Raw genomic sequence first — 22,938 nt, forward strand, 5'->3', positions numbered from 1 at the left:
ACAAGCACCAAGAAATGACCTCGAAAACCCATAAGTGGCGAGTAATTAGCCACACTCAAGCCACTGAAAGAGAAAACAATTCTGTTGTTGAAGTGTTGAATAGTTCGAACTTTATTCACACCTTCTTTGAACGAAAGACTTAAAGCTTCATGTCTATGAAAGTGAAGGGACTTCTGACACAGAAGCGCATGGAAGGAATGAATGACGAGTGTAACAAATTCTGTGATGAAGTAGATAATCTGTACAGCAGGTGTTTAGAGTATTTGCATAAATTGATTAAACTCCTGGAAGACTTTTGTTTTAAATGGATGACACGGAGTGAAACACCGAACTCGACTGATGTGGAATCATGTATCAAATATCTGATTAATAAGGGAGTGCCAATTGATGACGTGAAATGTTTTGATGAAGTTAGCAATCCGAAGAAATTTACAGAAAGTCACAAGAGTGATGAAGAATTCACTTTATTTATAGCACATCAGAAGTAGACCAAATATTTTGAAAGGTCCCAGAACATTGATCGTCATTCAGAGCTGTTGAAACGTGCACAGTTTTTCTTTGCTATACCTGCTCACAATGCAAATGTAGAGAGGATTTTTTCAGTGATGAAAAGCCAGTGGACAAAGAAGAGAAATAAGTTGACAGTTGAGTAACTGAAAGGACTTCTGCTTGTACAGTACAACTTCAGAGAAATTTCCTGCGAAGACTTCATGCCTTCTTAATGAGCAGTCAACCACTGCTGAGAATGATGCGATCTACAGAGAAATATACATGGGCACATCAAGGAAAAGAAAATTAATGATCAATCTGCACTAAACATATGGTAAGCTACAGAAAATTTTGAGTAATTACCATATATTAATGTTTTCAGCCACAAAAATTCTAAAATATCGATAGGCCTACTTGATATAAACGTACTAGTGTACAATACACGAGTATAACAATGATTCAACGTGGGATATTTTGCACCCCCCCCCTCCCTCACTCCCACCAAGAAGATAAGAAAATTCTTCGGGTTGTCCACCTTTTTCGACGTTCAAATCTGGTAACCCTAAGATATAAAAGATACGTTAAGTAAAAATTCCTGAAATTACTGTTAAATCTTGTTCATTGAACATTTTCTGGTGTTTACCCATCTATTGAGAATATTTATGATGGGATATCGACTTAATTTGCAACTTTATTTACCTAATGGCCACCCACTAAAAGTGGCCATGCAGACGGAAGGAGGCCAGTGGCCTGTGTAGGAGCCTTTCATTGTTTTTGATAATTTTGTCAGTTATGTTCATTCGTGTTGAAGGTGCGTAACATCACAAAGAAAAAGCCCGGGTTCACGTTTTCCACCCTCAGTTACATGGATAATTGAGATGTCATAGTTCCGGAAGCATCTTAGTCGCTCAGTGTTGCACCTTTTTTGAGGATGTTAGGTCTCTGGAGATAAGATTTCTATATTTGTACACAGTAAATCAGACTGGGACGTACGTGAGATATGTACAGTTGAAGGCGCATTTTGCTATCTTTGTATTCTACGGTACGTTTTATAATTCCCAAATTTTGCTTCGCTTTTTTTTAATGGTGCCCCCACTTGTTGCGCTGTCTTCAGTGAAAATTATTAAATTTCAGCAGTGTCACAACGTCTACATCTTTCTCTTTATCGACAGTATCCTGGAAAGTGTTATTAACAGAAGAGTTGTGATTAAGAGTGTTGTATCCTATACGTGTAGGGTCTTCCATTTAATAATGTTAAAGAGCAATTGCCAGTCTCTTGACCATTTGAACAGCTCGTGCGGGTCTTTCTGCATTGTTGCGACATCGTTTTGACTTGTTACCTTCCCAAATATCTTCGTGTCGTCAGCAAACTTGACAATGTGGCTCGATATATTTTCATCTATGTCGCTTATGTAGATCACCAAACAATGTGGTCCAAGGATAGAGCTTTGTGATACTTCACGGAGAACCTTTTTTCATGTAGTCTGTTACCGTTTCCTGGAACGTGGGTAATTGTCAGACAGGATTTTCTTTCCATGAAACCGTGTTGTGATCCGTTGATAAGACTGTATTCGGTCAGGTGTTGAATGATGGCGTCCCTCAGAATTTTCTCAGAGCTTGCATATTATGGGATGTTAGGCTAATCGGTCTGTAGTTTTCTTCTGCAGTTTCCCTACTGTTTTTGTATACTGGGATGATGTTGGCTGATTGCACACTGTTGGCAAGTACTGGACATGCACTGGCTCCTGAATTTATTTGAACCTGCACCAGTGTTGGTCAAGTCTGGTCTTGAATGAGCTCACACTCGGTGCCGTCACATCAGTCGGGCAGGTTATTCCAAGTATGAAAGAAACCCACAACGTGGACTCACTCAATGTGTATTTAATGATATGGTCAAAACCTGTAAAGAATGACACTCATTAACTACTGATTACATTCCATTACATATACATTATATGTCAGTTAGTAAATACATTATTCTGTATGGTTATTATCCAAGTGCTTTATACTATGCACGTATATAGTTCCCAACATTTCACCACAACACAATCACTGTTCTCTCACTCACGTGTGCGGGCTTATAGCTCCACTTAACTCCTAGTATCGTTCCAAGTACCCCCTAGTTATAGCTAGTGTGTTCACTCTAAGAGTCTGACCAGTGCTAGCCAGAAGTATCCCGAGCGGCCAACACCCACACACATCTAGCTAGGTCACATGTCGGGCGATCGGTTGAGAGGTCCTGCCGTATGTTTTCACTTTAAGGCCTGGGCTGTGGCGCCATCGTCTCCTCGCTTAGTACACCACAACACTTTTCTCATTACTCTTGTCACCCTCCCATAATTGCAATAGCACTGCGTGTTGAGGGCGGCGATAACACCAAGAATTTACAACTTTCACTCCAAAAGAGTTTGTCCTGGCGATTTTTCGAACTTGTGGCTTCTTTTACCTGAGAATGTGACCTCTTTTGAAGCGGGCATTCCCTAGTTCCAGGTATGAACGCTCGGATGGGTAATGTCTTCTGAGGTGCTTATAAACTTCTATTATTAAGTCACTCCTTACTCGTCTATAGTATAAGCTAGGCAACTGCTGCACTGCAGGCGTTCTAATCTCTCTAGGTACTTGAGGTGGTATAGTGCAGGCGCCAGTTTGGTGGCCCTATTTTGGACATTCTCAATTAACTGACAGTTTCCAGCATATCTCAGGGACCAGACGGAATGACAGACTCCAAACGAGGAAGCGCCTCATTTTCGAAGAGCGTTATGAGGGACGGGATGTCTCGGGCCTAGATGTCTCGACTCTAGGCATCTGAGCGCCTTCTTATAAGACCCACTAGCTTAGTTGTTTGATTTACCTTCTTTTCACAATAGTCCGAGAACTTCAATTTGTTGTCGACATACACACCCAGGTCCTTGTCACATTCAGTCTCAGTTAATGCTGTTTATTACGTTGGGAGATGTGATATTTCTCCTTACTGTTAGTATGACCATTCATTTGACTAACTCTGAAGCTGACAGAGATCTTCCTGTAGCGCTTCACAGTCCGTTTAGTTCTTAATTTTCCGAAATAACTTAACGTCGTCCGCAAACATTTATACGAGGTAGTGTCTAGTATCTGGCATATCAATTATGAAACAAACAACAACAACGGTCCTAGTATACACTGTCCTGCTAGAATATGTAATACCACGCTTATCACTGGTGCGCATGACGATTTCGTGCCATTAATCACCACACACTGCTTGCGGTCACAAATAGTTTCTGATACATTCCAGGAAGCACACCAGAATTCTGTACCCTTCGAGTTTAATCTTCAGCCTTTCATGAGGTACGCTTTCGAAAGTCTTGGCAAAGTCTAGATACTGTATACTGTATAATATTGTCAATGTTGCCACCCCACTCCAGAAACTGTCCACACACATCCAGCACCTTAAGTAAGAGCGTCCCGGGGTAAAACTGTGTTGGCATTCTATACAAGGTATAGATGTTCCATCATGACATCATGTATAATGGTCACTAATTTTTTTTTATACATTATGTTGGTTAAACTCAACGGCCTTAATTGTTCGCGGAGTGAGGATCACCGTTTGAGTAAAGGACTTCCATGTGCTATTTTCCAGTCGCTAAAGACCTTTTCTTCATCCATTCATCTGCAGAACAGGATTTTAAAGACTGTAGTTGTTGAGGCGTATTAATAATAATTATAAAGTCAACATCAAACTCCAGACGCATGCATAATTCTAGGGTCAAAATTAAGGATTTAGGTTAATATTGTATTTGTTTTAGGGCTTAGGGTAAAGCGGACCATTGCTAGTGGAAGTCCTGCCTGTGTAGAGGTGTGTGGCGGGCCAGGCCCAGTAGCCTCACCTTTCGGCTCAGTACCGTCATGACTGTAGTCGGGTGTGCAAGTGGGTTTCTTCGCTCTCGCTGCTGTATCACGCCACTCTAAAAGTTTAACTTTATTCTAGTTAATTTTAATATTGATTATATTTCTAGAGGTCAACATTGCATTGTGTTGTATTATCTTAACTGTTGACTGGTAACTATTGCCTGCTAATATGTGTCGATGTGCTTTATTCGTCATATTGAGCAGATATTTCTTAATAAACGTAATGATGCAATTATGTGAAGAAAATACTTACTCTACGACTGAACCTGAACAGTCACTGTTAGAACATTTCCCAAATTAGAAAATTATAAGTGTCTTGTGTCTGGTGGATATTGAGGTTAAGAAAATATGTTACCGCAGCTGTTGATGGAAAGTTAACAGTTATTGAAAGTGAAGTGACGCTTACTAGTTGTTGATATTTATGAAGTGTCGTAAGTGAATCATTAAGGAGGAAAATAACTTAAAATACGAAAAGGAAAGTATGTTGCAGTATTGAAGCGTTACCGAGTCTAGTGAAACTGAAAGTTGTACCGTGGGTGCCACCTCCTGGTCGTCTGGTTCACAGTTGTACCGTGGGTACCATCTCCTGGTCGTCTGGTTCACAGTTGTACCGTGGGTGCCACCTCCTGGTCGTCTGGTTCACAGTTGTACCATGGGTGCCACCTCCTGGTCGCCTGGTTCACAGTTGTACCGTGGGTGCCACCTCCTGGTCGTCTGGTTCACAGTTGTACGGTGGGTGCCACCTCCTGGTCGCCTGGTTCACAGTTGTACCGTGGGTGCCACCGGTCGCCTGGTTCACAGTTGTACCGTGGGTACCATCTCCTGGTCGTCTGGTTCACAGTTGTACCGTGGGTGCCACCTCCTGGTCGTCTGGTTCACAGTTGTACCGTGGGTGCCACCTCCTGGTCGTCTGGTTCACAGTTGTACCGTGGGTGCCACCTCCTGGTCGTCTGGTTCACAGTTGTACGGTGGGTGCCACCTCCTGGTCGCCTGGTTCACAGTTGTACCGTGGGTGCCACCTCCTGGTCGCCTGGTTCACAGTTGTACCGTGGGTACCATCTCCTGGTCGTCTGGTTCACAGTTGTACCGTGGGTGCCACCTCCTGGTCGTCTGGTTCACAGTTGTACCGTGGGTGCCACCTCCTGGTCGCCTGATTCACAGTTGTACCGTGGGTGCCACCTCCTGTCGCCTGGTTCACAGTTGTACCGTGGGTGCCGCCTCCTGGTCGCCTGGTTCTACGGTTGGCCGTGGGTGCCACCTCCTGGTCGCCTGGTTCACAGTTGTACCGTGGGTGCCACCTCCTGGTCACTTTCAAGTTCTGGATTGTACCGTGGGTGCCACCTCCCTGGTCGCCTGGTTCTGATTGTACCGTGGGTGCCACCTCGCCTGGTTCTGTTGTACCGTGGGTGCCACCTCCTGGTCGCCCTGGTTCACAGTTGTACCGTGGGTGCCACCTCTGGTCGCCCTGGTTCACAGTTGTACCGTGGGTGCACCTCCTGGTGCCTGGTTCACAGTTGTACCGTGGATGCCACCTCCTGGTCGTCTGGTTCACAGTTGTACCGTGGGTGCCACCTCCTGGTCGCCTGGTTCACAGTTGTACCGTGGGTGCCACCTCCTGGTCGCCTGGTTCACAGTTGTACCGTGGATGCCACCTCCTGGTTGTCTGGCTCACGCGTGAACGTATAGGAATTGTTAAATTTTAAACAGTATCAAGATTAAGAGTGAGAAACAGCAGCTACCAGGTAAATCTTTATGGTTCACATTTACAATATTGGTCGTACAAGTATATGTACACAATGGTTACATCACCTCGCTGTACACAACTGTACACCAACACTAATGGTTACATCCAAGGTCGTTAATTTTGGGGCGTTTAATCTCTGTCTTAAGATATAATCGTATGCTTTTCTGAACCGGTTACAGCAGGTGCTATATGATGGTAAATGGTTCTGCTATTTAACTTTGGTTAGGTTAAGTTACAGTTAGATTTGGTTAAGTTATACAGGGTGACAATTCATGGACACATTTGTATTGTTGATTAATTGTTTTATTTTGATAGTATAAGTTCGGGATGGCAATAATGTAGAAGAACACTCTGGAAATATTGGTGGCATTCACACTTATTCATTTCTTAAAAATTACTTAAGTCAGTTAACTTCCGTTAGAACGTACGCAGTCACAGCAACGGGAGAAGTTATCCATAACTCACTGAAGTGTTTCAGAAGAGTTGTAAGGTCAAGTGGACAGGGAACGTCCCCAAATCTTGAAATGACGTGATTTGGAAAAATCCCTTGCAACATTTGCCTGTTGCATTAGTTGTGATGAAAGAAAATGTCACTGAAGTTTGGGTTGCAGTGACGTTATTCAGGAATTAAATATCTCTCAGCATTGCGCGGCACCGATTACCACTCGCGATCACAGTTTCCCCGTGATCATTGTCATATTATCCAAGATTTTGAGATACCACACCAGACTGTCATTTTCTGGTTGTGTAAAGTTTTTTTCGTAGATTTCCTGTGGATTTGTGTTACTCCATATTAGACAGTTTTGTTTGTTGACGTACAGTACAGTACAGGAGAGTGAAAATGTACTCCATTAGGCATTATGAGGTTTTTGCCCAAATTCCCAAAAATTGAGTTGCCCTTCGAAAATCCAGTGCTAGTGTTACATATGCCAGTCGACTTCAATGGTCTGTTGGTTTCAACTGTTGAGAAACACTTGTATTTTGTAGGGGTACAGAGTAAGATCCTTCCTCACGATCGCACGCACATTTACCCTGTTCATGCTTCTCTCACTCTTTCAATTGTTTCTTCAGGTCTTATTGATCTTCTTCGTCCTGAACTTTTGCATTTGCTTACACTGCCAGTTGTCCTGTGAGCTTTTAACATACCGTTCCATTTGTCCATCTTTAGTTTTGAAGATGAGGTTAAATTTTCCAAAACTTAGTCCTTGATGTCATCTGAAAATTCCTACAGCAGACATTAATTACAATGAGTTGTTACTGATTAAAATGAGTTCATGGCTTCATTGTCACCCTATAATCGTTTAGGCTAAATTAGGTTGTTACAGGGAGTTAATTTAGGTTAGCTAAAATTAAATTAGTTATTTTAGATTAAGTTTTGCCCTTATAATCAACATACAAAATCAGACACTATAATTCTCTTCAGATATTTACCAACTGAACAACAAGGACGGGCTCTGAGTCACATGATAACAGTCATCACTTCTAATACGGCTTCTCTAACAGCGCCTTAAAAATTTACTCGCTATCTGTTTGTGTCTAAGTATTTTTTTTTCCTTTTCTTTCTAACCACATTACATAATTATTGATTTTTATTCATTTCTAATAATTTCACTGAATAAAAAATTTCCCCGATAGTTCTATTTTAGTGTAGTGTCATTCTCGTGTGGGTCTCTGTTTTGACTGACCTCTTACGCTAACTGGGGCTGGGTTAGTAAGACGTGTGTTAAGAGTTTCTGGCTCGTCATACGATGTTTACATTCTGGATTTTCATTTACATAATTGGTTATAACGTCATGATTGTGGTGGTGGTGATGACGAGTGAGTGGTGGTGATGTGTGTGGTGGTGATGAGTGTGGTAGTGATGGTGGTGATGTGTGTGGTGGTGGTGATGTGTGTGGTGGGTGGTGATGTGTGGTGGTGGTGGTGATGTGCGGTGTGGTGGTGGTGATGTGTGTGTGGTGGTGTGGTGATGTGTGTGGTGATGAGGTGGTAGTGATGTAGATGATGTGTGTGGTGGTGGTGATGTGTGTGGTGGTAGGATGTGTGTGTGGTGGTGGTGGTGGTGATAAGTGGTGGGTGGTGGTGTGTGTGTGTGTGGTGGTGGTGGTGGTGATGTGTGTGTGTGGTGGTGGTGATGTGGTGTGGTGGTGATGAGTGTGGTAGTGATGGTGATGATGTGTGGTGGTGGTGATGTGTGGTAGATGTGTGGTGGTGGTGGTGATAAGTGTGGTGGTGGTGGTGTGTGTGTGTGGTGGTGGTGGTGGTGATGTGTGGTGGTGGTGGTGATGTGTGTGTGGTGGTGGTGATGTGTGTGGTGGTGGTGTGATGTGTGTGGTGGTGATAATGTGTCTGGTGGGTGATGACGAGTGAGGGGTGGTGGATGTGTGTGACGTGGTGGGTGATAATGTGAGTGGTGTGGTGTGATGGAGTGGTGGAGGTGACGATTGTTTAATGATGACGAGTGGAGTGGTGGTGATGTGATGAGATGGTGGTGGTGGTGATGAGTGGTGGGTGGTGGTAGTGGTGTGTGGTGAGTAAGGGTGTTGATGGTGTACAGAGGTGATGTGTGTGGTGGCTGGAGGGTGGACAAGCATGGTGGTGGTGGTGAGTGTGTTGGTGTTGATGGCAGGTGTGTGGCTGTAGAGGTGGGGATGTGTGTGGTGGTGGAGGTGGTGATGAGTGACAGGGTGGTAGTGGTAGAGTGTTGTGTTGTTGATGGTGGGGCTGGTAGAGGTGGGATGTGTGTGGTGGTGGAGGGTGGTGATGAGTATGGTGGTGGTAGTGGTGGTGAGTGTTGTGGTGTTGATGGTGTGTGCTGGTAGAGGTGATGTGTGTGGTGGTGGAGGTGATGTGTGTGGTGGTATAAGGGTGCATGTAGTAGGTGATGAGTGTAGTAGTGGATGGTGATGTGATGAGTGGTGGTGGCGTGGTGGTGGTGGTGGTGGTGATGGCCGGGAGGGTGGTGGTGGTAGGATGACGTCTGGTGGTGGGAGGAGTGGTGGTGGTGGTGGTGGTGGTGGAGTGTGGTGGTGATGATGTGTGTGAGGTGGTGATGTGGTAGTGGAGGTGATAAGTGTGGTGGTGGTGGATGACGTATGGTGGTGGTGATGACGTGTGGTGGTGGTGATGAGTGGTGGTGATGAGTATGGTGATTATGTATACCGTGTGGTGGTCATTGCAAGTGTAGCCTGTGTGGCGGTCGTCATGGGGCGTGTAGCCTGTGTGGTGGTCGTCAAGGGTGTATACTGTGGTGGTCGTCATAAGGCAGCCTGGGGTGGTGGTCGCCGCGGCGTAGCCTGTGTGGTGGTCGTCATAAGTGCAGCCGCCTGTGTGGTGGTCGCCGGCATAAGTGTATGAATTGCGTGGTGGTCGTCATAAGGTATACCGTGGTGGTCGTCATGCGTATACCGTGGTGGTCGTCATAAGTGTATACCGTGTGGTGGCTCGCCGCGGCGTAGCCTGTGTGGTGGTCGCCAAGGCGTATACCGTGTGGTGGTCGTCATAAGTGTATACCGTGTGGTGGTCGCCGTGGCGGCGTAGCCTGTGTGGTGGTCGTCAAGGGGCGTAGCCTGTGTGGTGGTCGCCTGTAAGTGTATACTGTGGGTGGTCGTCAAGTAAGTGTAGCCTGTGGTGGTCGTCGCGGCGTATACCGGTGGCTGCCGCGGGTGTATACCGTGTGGTGGTCGCCGCGGCGTATACCGTAGTGGTCGCCGCGGGGCGTATACCGTGTGGTGGTCACTGGCAAGTGTACACTGTGTGGTGGTCGGTCATAAGTGTATACTGTGGTGGTCGTCATGGAGTGCATAATTGTGTGGTGGTCGTCATAAGTGTATACCGTGCGGTGGTCGTCATAAGTGCATACCGTAGTGAGTCGTCATGCGTATACCGTGCGTGGTTGTCGTCATAAGTGTATACCGTGTGGTGGTCGTCATGGGCGTATACTGTGTGGTGGTCGTCATAAGTGATACCGTGTGGTGGTCGTCATAAGTGTATACCGTGTGGTGGTTGCCGGGGTGTAGCCTGTGTGGTGGTCGTCATAAGTGTATACCGTGTGGTGGCTGCCGGCGTATACCGTGTGGTGATCATAGCCTGTGTGGTGGTCGCTCGCGGCGTATACTCGTGTGGTGGTCGTCATAAGTGTATACCGTGTGGTGGTCGTCATAAGTGTATACCGTGTGGTGTGGTCGCCGCGTATACCGTGGTGGTCGCCATAAGTGTATACCGTGTGGTGGTCGTCAAGGGTGTAGCCTGTGTGGTGGTCGTCATAAGTGTATACCGTAGTGGTCGCCGCGGCGTAGCCCGTGTGGTGGTCGCCGCGGCGTAGCCTGTGTGGTGGTGGTCGCTCGCGCGTATACCGTGTGGTGGCTGCCGCAAGTGGGAAGCTCCGTGGTGGTCGTCAGCCGGCAGTGTATACCGTGTGGTGGTCGTCATGGGGCGTAGCCTGCGTGGTGGTCGTCATAAGTGTATACCGTGTGGTGGTCGCCAGGCGTGTATACTGTGTGGTGGCTCGCCGCGCGTAGCCTGTGGTGGTCAGTCATAAGTGTATACCGTGTGGTGGTCGTCATAAGTGTAGCCTGTGTGTGGTGGTCGTCAAGTAAGTGTATACTGTGTGGTGGTCGTCACAAGTGGCCTGTGGTGGTCGTCATAAGTGTATACTGTGTGGTGGTCGTCATAAGTGTATACTGTGTGGTGGGTCCTGCATAAGTATGAAAGCTATCTGAACCAACAGGTAAAATTTTAACAATAAATCAATATTAAAAAAAATTATATATATATATATATATATATATATATATATATATATATATATATATATATATATATATATATATATATATATATATATATATATATATATATATATATATAATTTTTTTTTTTTTAAAATCAGGTACAAAGGAGAGAAAACTGTCTCTAAAACACGATTATTGATGCTAACCCAATGGTCTGATGGTTTACTTAGTTTTCGTGCTTCAGGAGAACCTCTTGTGAGTACACCACCGAGTAATGATGCCCTATGTTAGTTACAACGATACAGCCACTAGGGTACAGCCACTAGGATACAGCCACTAGGATACAGCCACTAGGATACAGCAAATAGGATACAGCCAATAGGATACAGCAACGGAAATACACCAATGTGAAAATACAGAAAAGAAAGCTAAAATTAGACTGAAATATGATGTTTCACTCCGGATATATAACAGTAATAATTAAAGAACAATTATAACAGATTACATGTGTGTGTGTGTGTGAGAGAGAGAGAGAGAGAGAGAGAGAGAGAGAGAGAGAGAGAGAGTAGAGACGAGAAAAGAAGATGCATAGAGAGAGAGAGAATGATAAATATAAATAATAAGTAATAGATAGAACTAACTGTACAGATGCATGAATAAACACATAGATACAAACGAACAGAGAGAACAAAGGGAGATAAATATAATGAATGAGAATAAGAAGAAGACGAGACGAGATAGATAAGGATAATAAGAGATAAAGAGGATGAATAGGGGTCAAGAAAAGGGAGAGAAATAGGGGGAGTGAGAGATAAAGGAAGGAGGTTGAAGAGAAGAACAACAGACAACAGAATGTATAGTGAATAGAAAAACTGAGGATAAGAGAGAAAGGCATAATAAATAAACACTAGGTTAGGTGGTGGTGGTGTGTGTGGTGGTGGTTGAAGGTTAGGTGGTGGTAGTGTGGTTGAAGGTTAGGTGGTGGTAGTGTGGTTGAAGGTTAGGTGGTGGTGGTATGGTTGAAGATTCCACATATACAGGACTCCGCAGGTGTTTGTGCAGGTGTACCGACCCACAGGACAGGTGTTCCAGATATAGTGGCTACTTCGTTTATATAAGTCAAACCAGAAAACTAACGTACTGATGTTCTTTCAAGTAATGTTTACATTTATTAGTTAGTTTACTTACCTGGTTTGTCAGGTGTTGACTCTGAGACGTAGGTGTAATCAAATGCAGCCAGAAGGTATTTCATGAAGTACAAACTTTTATAAAGTTATTATACAGTACGGTATATCCTGGTAGACCAGACCCTTGGGGCTACTGTACAGTATAACAGTTAATGATGCACCCAACCATAAAGGTGTCTTCATGGTGGGGGCCGATGAATTTTAAAATTAACACTACGACTCCTGTTATCATGGTAGGGTTGTCAAAATCCTTTGTCTGTTGTGTCATATTGTCTTATACTAAGATGTAAGGATACTATTAGAATATGTGTACACTGGTACATTACTGCAAGTTGAGGTTGTACTGGTACTTTAATAAGGATATACACTGCTTCTTTACTGAACATGTTCAATACGTACCCAAAGTTATGTACACTCCAGTGTTGTACTCCAGTGTTGTACTCCAGTGTTGTACTCCAGTGTTGTACTCCAGCGTTGTACTCCAGCGTTGTACTCCAGTGTTGTACTCCAGTGTTGTATCTAACTCGACACCATCATCATCAACTTGTGTCTGGGAACAAATGTCTCGTGTGGTCCATGGCGCAGCACCATCTTGTGGTAATATTAACCCAAGTTTATGACGTTATAACAACTCCTCTATACTTACACAGTACGTATATGTAGTCTTATGTATACATCTGCCTCGTAACACATACACACACACATACACACACAGACACGCGCGCGCGACTCGACCGGAAGACTTTACATACTTTTGGTGCGGTAGCTCAGGTGCGTGACGTAACACCTTATAAGTAACAGCAGGTGAGTTCCTCCCCTTCCTCCTTTTCTTCCATTACTATTCTTCGTCCCTTTCCCCTTCTACCTCCCCCCTCACCTCTCCCCTACTTCCTTCCCCTCACCTCTCCCCCTACCTCCCCTCACCCCTCCTCTCATCAACCGTAATACCCTCCCTCCCCAACCGTTTCCTTCCTCCTCCCCTCCCAACATTCTCTACTAACCCCACCACTCCCTCAGGCTCCCCTCCCACCACCCCCTCTCTCCAGCACCACGTCAAGGTCACGTCACCAGCCACTAATGGTCACCGTGCCCTCCCTCCCTCCCTCCTATAAAGTGCAACACAGCAGTGAGGTGTACAGCAACACCATCAAAGACCAGTAGTGCAGCAAATACTGTTCTTCTTTCCTTCTTTCCCATATCTTCCTCTTCCTTCATACATTTCCTTCATTTGCTGTTTCACTGTTGAGTCCTGAAGTCTACATAAAGTATATCTCTGAGTTGTATTACCCACATACACACACAGTCTGTCAACACCTTACAACCTTACGTGTAAAAATTTTTACACAACAGTCGTACTGTACACTTTAATCTATAAAACACAGTACAGATGAACGTATACTTACCTGTATGAAGAACAGCACAGGTGAACGTTCACTTACCTGTATGAAGAACAGCACAGGTGAACGTTCACTTACCTGTATGAAGAACAGCACAGGTGAACCTATGTTTACCTGTATGAAGAACAATACCGGTGAACGTGTCGATCACTGTAGACATAATATTTACACAAACTACATAATAATTTTGCTCTGAGTAATATGTCTCACTTTCAAGGTATTATAAACACTCTCCCATTATGTATAACAGCTGACACGAATACACACTGTCAGTTATGTACACTTCCTCCTGTGTACACTAACATATGTTTGGTAATTTATGTAACCGGTATATTTTGTGTATATTTTTATGTTAATGGGCGTGGTGTAAGGGACGATGGGCGTGGTGTAAGGGAAGGTGGGCGTGGTGTAGGAGAAGGTGCCCGTGGTCAGCGAGGTGAGGGGGTGATGGGCGTGGTCAGAGGGTGATGGGCGTGGTCAGAGAGGTGAGAGGGTGATGGGCGTGGTTAGCAAGGTGAGAGGGTTGATGGGCGTGGTCAGAGGGTGATGGGCGTGGTCAGAGAGGTGAGAGGGTGATGGGCGTGGTTAGTAAGGTGAGAGGGTGATGGGCGTGGTCAGGGCGGCCTCACCTCCGGCATTTACCAAAGTGACTGGTGAAGTTTCTTGTTTGCTCACTAACTTGGTATGTGAGGAATGACTGTTGTTGTTTCTGTTATTGTTGTTGTTGTTGTTGTTGTTGCTATTAGTGTTGTTGTTGTTAGTGTTGTTTTTGTTGTTGTTGTTTTACTGTTTTAAGGGTGTGGCTACTTATGCTTTTGTGTTACTTACATCTGTACACTATATTCGTATGTATATATTTTGGAATAATTAACTGTGTGTGTGTGTGTGTGTGTGTGTGTGTGTGTGTGTGTGTTGTGTGTGTATGTCTCCAACTAACATACATAGATACAGAAACACACACACATACAGTGATGGAATGAGAGAGAGAGAGAAAGTTCCGTCCGTCTACAATCGCCAAGAAAAGTAGTGTACGTTATGTGATTACCGTGTACAGTGGCGTGTTAGTTGGACGGTGTAGTAGTGTCACTGATTGTACTGTAATCCCTCTTCTTCACTTTCCCCCTCCTCCCTACCACTTTCCCCCTCCTCCCTACCACTTTCCCCCTCCCCCAACCACCTACCTGACCACCTCCCTCCTTCCCCATCCCCTTCCCCATATCACTTACTTGACCACCTGCCTCCCTTCCCCCTGACGAAGATATTATGTATGCAGATGACATCACTCAAATAACAACACATCAAGGAAAATCGCTAGCGTTACAGGCCGAAAACACCAGGCGGGAATTAAAAAGGGTAAATAACTACGAAAAACAATGGAAAATCCAAACCAATCTCCCGAAATTCACAGTGATCCCCTTATGCAGAAGGAAAACCCATCCATTAGTAATCAATAATGCCCAGATAGAATACAAAAGCAGAGGCACCCTCCTGGGCCTACATATATCCACGACAGGTTACTCCCATCATGTCCACAGTAGGAAGGAAAAAGCAAGAAGAGAGCTGAGAAAACTATACCGCTTTAAAGCGCTTCCTGAGAAAATAAAACTCCGCCTGGTGACATCATTTATCACACGATATTAACTTACCCAGCAATACCTCTTCATACTATGAGCACCACTCAAATATGAAAATTACAGGTGGTCCAAAATGAAGCCCTAAGATTCGTCACAGGTGAAAGATACCCCTTCACCAGAACCACAGCCGAGATACATAGAGACCTGAGAATGAAACCCATCAACCAGCAGCTGCACACCCTGGCCAACAGAATCTGGCAAAAGATAGAACGATCAGAGCAAGAACTCCTTCAAAGACTCCCACCAGATAACGACAACAACCATACAAGGTTCCCAAAAAGCTACGAAATCTCAAAAGGTCCATTGCCACCCCCGATCTACACGGCCAGGCAATAGACAACCTCCCTAGACCAGCATCCGCCAGTAGGGTCGGCGGAATATGAATTAAGGCCCTTAAATCACCCATAAATGGGACAGGGTAGGCTGTCTAGTGCCTGTACCGGCAGACAATAACTTACCCATGACACAACCCTAACACACTATTAGCTTAGCTAGGCGGTCAGCCTGCCCTCTCTTACCTCCTCCTGAATTTCTTCAATTTCCGAACTATAACTTCCTTCCCCCACCTCTAATCTTCCTTCATTCTTCCTTCCCCCCCCCCTTCCCCCTCCCCCTATCACTTACCTGGCTACCTGCCTCGCCCTTTCCCTCCCCCTTCCATCTACCTGGCCACATGACTCCTCTTCTTCTCCCCCACTTCTACCTTTCCCTCTTCCTTCTCCTCTCCTTCTCCCTGTATATCTTCCTCCTTCTCTCCATCTTCAATTCTTCATCCTACTTCTACCTCGCTCTCTCCTCCTCTTCCTCCTCGCCTACACAGCACCAGTCACCCAGAACAAGTGATCATCAGTAATGAGAGAGAGAGAGTGTGTGTGTGTGTGTGTGTGTGTGTAATAATAATAATAATAATAATAAATGGTTTATTAATAGAGTTGCAGCCGGTGGCTGAAAATATACAAACTTACATTTGATTTAGACATAATGATATGCGTTGAATACATTTACAGGGCTGTACAGTAAATAAATTAGGAGTTGTTTATTATTTTAACAATAGATGGGATGGTGCTATTCTTATATCTATCGGTGCGGGCTCTTATGGGCTGAATTTTGTTGTAGTGGCGGACTGTGTGAGGTGGGCGGGGGACTGCCGGTGGCAGGAGGTGGCGATGACGAGGATGGTGCAGTACTAGCAGTAGTCCACTGCCAAACCTTGCTAGTGCTTGGTGGTGGAGGTCACTGAGGGATGGATTTCCAGGGTGGAGAGAGCGTTGATGTAGCCAGAGTAGTCTGCGCCGAGCATGATTCTGCAGGCCCTTTTCTGTACCTTCTCTAGCCGACGTTGTTGGGTAGAGTTGAGAGAAGACGACAAGGCTGGTGACACATACGTTAGTTTGGGGAGAATAAAGGCGTTGTAGATAGTCCTCAGCTCTGGCGTGGGTGTCTCAAGTGACCTAAGTCGTCGTAGCATGTAGAGTCGGTACGAGGCTGCCTTGATTGTGTTGTTTACATGGGCCTTCCAGTCCAGTTTGTGGTCTATGGTAACACCCAGGAGTTTGGCAGACTGCACTAACTGGAGAGGATGGGCACCCACTGTGACTGCTGTAGCTTGCACTGGAGTGGTGGCGGTATTGATGTGCATGACTACGGTTTTGGTGTGGTTGATGGTAACCTTGTTCTCTGCAGTCCATGCCTGTAGCCTGTGTGTGTGTGTGTGTGTGTGTGTGTGTGTGTGTGTGTGTGGTGCTAGTGTTGACCTCCCACCAGTTTAATAATATGATAATTATTGACTCAGCGTTTTTTGATCGTTTGACCTTTTTTTTCTTATCTTGTTTTTTTTTACCCTTACCATTGGAATTATTTATAACCAGAGAGTGATTCACGTAACACAAGTGGTATAGTTACTACACCTCTGGTCCACAACACATTATCTAATACAGAGGCCGAGTGTTGGGATCTAGTTTGTGGTGTTTTACTATTGCACTTCGCCTCCCCTATTCCGTCTTCAGGTGTCGCGAACAGTGACATCACCCACATGAATCTGACCTATATATACTGCTAATGAATATAATGTATTTCTTTGTGTACCAACCTCTGTCCTGCATGGCAGTGAACAGTGACATCACCCACATGAATCTGACCTATATATACTGTCAATGAATATGATGTATTTCTTTGCGTATGAACCTCTGTCCTGTGTGGCAGTGAGAAGTGATACCACCCTCAGTGTCAAGACCTGACTGAATTACTCAGAATAGGCAAACTGTCCTCCAAGCTTTGTCAATAAATTTGTTAAACTAAAAAACTAAACAGGTGTCGCTCGAGGATTTTAATTCTAAAGGGTGAAGGGAGGGAGCTTATTAGTGATTACTCTGTCTGTTTTCTTGGTTGTCAGGGTGATATCTTAGGCGATGTTTGGGCTAAAAAGATGTAATTTAGACAATAGTGACGAAGTGCTTCAGCAAAAAAACATTAATCTTTTCTTTACTCAATTTGTAAACCTCCCCCTACCCCTCCTCCCTCCCCCTCTCCCATCCTCTCCAGGTGCCGGGTTACTTAACACTGAACTAACCACTACTTGTTAAACTTGAATTTAATTGGAAGAAAAAGTCTTTTGTCTTTCAAGGAACCCTGACCACTGCACGTACACACAGGCATAAGTCAAACTACACGTACACACTGACATGAGTCACACTACACGTACACACAGTCATGAGCCACTATACGTACACACAGACATGAGTCACACGTACACATACACACACGGGACACTCATATTCCTCTCATTTATTCATCACCCGTCTTCACCGCTTCCAATTTCTTCGCAAAATCTCTGAAAGTGTTGTATCATGTCGTATAGGATTAACATAATATGGACTTAGATAATTATAAAAGGTAAATCACTCTCTCAACACCTGTAGGCGAAATTAGATAAACAACTAGGTATAATTCTTCAGGTACGTGGTCCCTCACGTGGACTTCCTTAATGATATCATCCATAACAGGTTAGGTGAGGGAGGGCGTCTGAAGGTCGTTTTTTTTTCATATATAACAACACACTATTACTGCTTTCTGGGATGTACCGCCTCAGATTCTCTTATGTTAATTGACTTGCTGAACTGTATACCTGTGTTGTGTATATGCATGTTGAACTGTATACCTGTGTTGTGTATATGCATGCTGAACTGTATACCTGTGTTGTGTATATGCATGCTGAACTGTATACCTGTGTTGTGTATATGTATGCTGAACTGTATGCCTGTGTTGCATATATGCATGCTGAACTGTATACCTGTGTTGTGTATATGTATGCTGAACTGTATACCTGTGTTGTGTATATGCATGCTGAACTGTATACCTGTGTTGTGTATATGCATGCTGAACTGTTTACCTGTGTTGTGTATATGCATGCTGAACTGTATACCTGTGTTGTGTATATGTATGCTGAACTGTATACCTGTGTTGTGTAGATGCATGCTGAACTGTATACCTGTGTGTGTGTGTGTATATGATTGAACTGTATGCGCTGAACTGTATACCCGTGTTGTGTATATGCATGCTGAACTGTATACCTGTGTTGTGGTGATATGCATGCTGAACTGTATACCTGTGTTGTGTATATGCATGCTGAACTGTATACCTGTGTTGTGTATATGCATGCTGAACTGTATACCTGTGTTGTGTATATGCATGCTGAACTGTATACCTGTGTTGTGTATATACATGCTGAACTGTATACCTGTGTTGTGTATATGCATGCTGAACTGTATACCTGTGTTGTGTATATGCATGCTGAACTGTATACCTGTGTTGTGTATATGCATGCTGAACTGTATACCTGTGTTGTGTATATGCATGCTGAACTGTATACCTGTGTTGCGTATATGCATGCTGAACTGTATACCTGTGTTGTATATATGCATGATGAAATGTATACCTGTGTTGTATATATGTATGCAGAACTGTATACTCAGGTTGTGTGTGAGCATACAGTACATGCTGAACTGGTATACCTGTGTTGTATATATGTATGCTGAACTGTATACCTGTGTTGTGTGTGGCTATGCTGAGCTGTATGCCTGTGTTGCATATATGCATGCTGAACTGCATACCTGTGTTGTGTATGGCGCACGCTGAACTGCATACCTGTAAAGCCAGTATATACAGTACATGCCGAACTGTATGCCCAAAAGGTATATATGCATGCTGAACTGCATACCCGTGTTATGTATATGCATGCCGAACTGTGGTACCTGTGCTGCGTATAAGCGCCGCCGAACTGCATACCTGTGTTGTATATGCATGCTGAACTGTATACCTGTGTTATGTATATGCATGCTGAACTGTATGCCTGTGTTATGTATATGCATGCTGAACTGTATACCTGTGTTATGTATATGCATGCTGAACTGTATACCTGTATTGCGTATATACATGCTGAACTGTATACCTGTGTTGTATATATGCATGCTGAAATGTATACCTGTGTTGTATACATGTATGCAGAACTGTATACCTGTGTTGCGTATATACATGCTGAACTGTATACCTGTGTTGTGTATATACATGCTGAACTGTATACCTGTGTTGTATATATACATGCTGAACTGTATGCCTGTGTTGCATATATGCATGCTGAACTGTATACCTGTGTTGCGTATATACATGCTGAACTGTATACCTGTGTTGTATATATACATGCTGAACTGTATACCTGTGTTGTATACATGTATGCAGAACTGTATACCTGTGTTGCGTATATACATGCTGAACTGTATACCTGTGTTGCGTATATACATGCTGAACTGTATACCTGTGTTGTGTATATACATGCTGAACTGTATACCTGTGTTGTATATATACATGCTGAACTGTATACCTGTGTTGCATATATGCATGCTGAACTGTATACCTGTGTTGTATATATACATGCTGAACTGTATACCTGTGTTGCATATATGCATGCTGAACTGTATACCTGTGTTGTATATATACATGCTGAACTGTATGCCTGTGTTGCATATATGCATGCTGAACTGTATACCTGTGTTGTATATATACATGCTGAACTGTATGCCTGTGTTGCATATATACATGCTGAACTGTATACCTGTGTTGTATATATACATGCTGAACTGTATGCCTGTGTTGCATATATGCATGCTGAACTGTATACCTGTGTTGTGTATATGCATGCTGAAATGTATACCTGTGTTGTGTATATGTATGCTGAACTGTATACCTGTGTTGTGTATATGCATGCTGAACTGTATACCTGTGTTGTGTATATGCATGCTGAACTGTATACCTGTGTTGTGTGTATACATGCTGAACTGTATACCTGTGTTGTGTATATGTATGCTGAACTGTATACCTGTGTTGTGTATATGCATGCTGAACTGTATCACCTGTGTTGTGTATATACATGCTGAACTGTATACCTGTGTTGTGTATATGCATGTGAACTGTATACCTGTTGTGTATATGCATGCTGAACTGTATACCTGTGTTGTGTATATGCATGCTGAACTGTATACCTGTGTTGTGTATATACATGCTGAACTGTATACCTGTGTTGTGTATATGCATGCTGAACTGTATACCTGTGTTGTGTATATACATGCTGAACTGTACCTGTGTTGTGTATGCATGCTAGACTGTATACCTGTGTTGTGTATATGCATGCTGAACTGTATACCTGTGTTGTATATATGCATGCTAGACTATACCTGTGTTGTTTAGATGCATGCTGAACTATACCTGTTGTATATATGCATGCTGAACTGTATACCTGTGTTGTATATATGCATGCTGAACTGTATACCTGTGTTTGTATATATATGCTGCACTGTATACCTGTGTTGTATATGCATGCTGAACTGTATACCTGTGTTGTGTATATGCATGCTGAACTGTATACCTGTGTTGTATGTATGCTGAACTATACCTGTGTTGTTATATGTATGTGAACTGCCTGGTTGTGTATATGTATGCTGGACTGTATACCTGTGTTGTGTATATGTATGCTGAACTGTATACTGTTTTGTATATATCTGTATACCTGTGTTGTATATATGCATGCTGAACTGTATACCTGTGTTGTTTAGATGTATGCTGAACTGTATACCTGTGTTGTGTATATGTATGCTGAACTGTATACCTGTTTGTGTATATATGTATGCTGAACTGTATACCTGTGTTGTGTATATGCATGCTGAACTGTATACCTGTGTTGTGTATATGTATGCTGAACTGTATACCTGTGTTGTGTATACATGCTGAACTGTATATTGTTGTGTATATGCAGCTGAACTGTATACCTGTGTTGTGTATATGCATGCTGGACTGTATACCTGTGTTGTGTATATGTATGCTGACTGTATACCTGTGTTGTGTATATGCATGCTGACTGTATACCTGTGTTGTTATGAGACTGTATACCTGTGTTGTGTATATACATGCTGAACTGTATACCTGTGTTGTGTCGATGCATGCTGAACTGTATACCTGTGTGTGTATATGCATGCTGAATGTATACCTGTGTTGTGTATATGCATGCTGAACTGTATACCTGTGTTGTGTATACATGCTGAACTGTATACCTGTGTTGTGTATATGCATGCTGAACTGTATACCTGTGTTGTGTGTATATATGCTGAACTGTATACCTGTGTTATGTATATGCATGCTGAACTGTATACCTGTGTTGTGTATATACATGCTGAACTGTATACCTGTGTTGTGTATATGCATGCTGAACTGTATACCTGTGTTGTGTATATACATGCTGAACTGTATACCTGTGTTGTATATGCATGCTGAACTGTATACCTGTGTTGTGTATATGTATGCTGGACTGTATACCTGTGTTATGTATATGCATGTGACTGTATACCTGTGTTGCGTATATACATGCTGAACTGTATACCTGTGTTGTATATATGCATGCTGTGTATACCTGTGTTGTATACATGTATGCAGAACTGTATACCTGTGTTGGGTATATACATGCTGAACTGTATACCTGTGTTGTGTATATACATGCTGAACTGTATACCTGTGTTGTGTATATAGTACATGCTGAATGTATACCTGTGTTGTGTATATATGTATGCTGAACTGTATACCTGTGTTGTGTATATGCATGCACTGTATACCTGTGTTGTGTTTATGCATGCTGAACTGTATACCTGTGTTGTGTATATGTATGCTGAACTGTATACCTGAGTTGTGTATATGTATGCTGAACTGTATACCTGTGTTGTGTATATGTATGCTGAACTGTATACCTGTGTTGTGTATATGTATGCTGAACTGTATACCTGTGTTGTGTATATGTATGCTGAACTGTATACCTGTGTTGTGTATATGTATGCTGAACTGTATACCTGAGTTGTGTATATGTATGCTGAACTGTATACCTGTGTTGTGTATATGTATGCTGAACTGTATACCTGTGTTGTGTATATATATGCTGGTGTATACCTGTGTGTGTATATATGCATGCTGAACTGTATACCTGTGTTGTGTATATGTATGCTGAACTGTATACCTGAGTTGTGTATATGTATGCTGAACTGTATACCTGTGTTGTGTATATGTATGCTGAACTGTATACCTGTGTTGTGTATATATGTATGCTGAACTGTATACCTGAGTTGTGTATATATGCTGAACTGTATACCTGTGTTGTGTATATGTATGCTGAACTGTATACCTGTGTTGTGTATATGTATGCTGAACTGTATACCTGTGTTGTGTATATGTATGCTGAACTGTATACCTGTGTTGTGTATATGCATACTGAGCCACTTATAAATTTTCATCACAATTTTATTGAATCAATCTCTCTCTCTCTCTCTCTCTCTCTCT

At 43.4% G+C, this 22,938-nt stretch overlaps 1 long non-coding RNA gene across 1 annotated transcript in view; it reads left to right on the plus strand.

The window, feature by feature from the left end:
- The first annotated feature begins 4,367 nt into the window (after positions 1–4,367).
- Positions 4,368–22,938, plus strand: part of LOC121860672 — a 32,569-nt gene continuing 13,998 nt past the window's right edge. The window contains exon 1 of the long non-coding RNA XR_006087905.1: positions 4,368–4,436. This is a non-coding gene — a long non-coding RNA (uncharacterized LOC121860672). The remainder of the gene's footprint in view (positions 4,437–22,938) is intronic.

This window comes from Homarus americanus, unplaced genomic scaffold, assembly GCF_018991925.1.
Source record: "Homarus americanus isolate GMGI-L3 unplaced genomic scaffold, GMGI_Hamer_2.0 scaffold25220, whole genome shotgun sequence".
Taxonomy (NCBI): Eukaryota; Metazoa; Arthropoda; class Malacostraca; order Decapoda; family Nephropidae; genus Homarus; species Homarus americanus.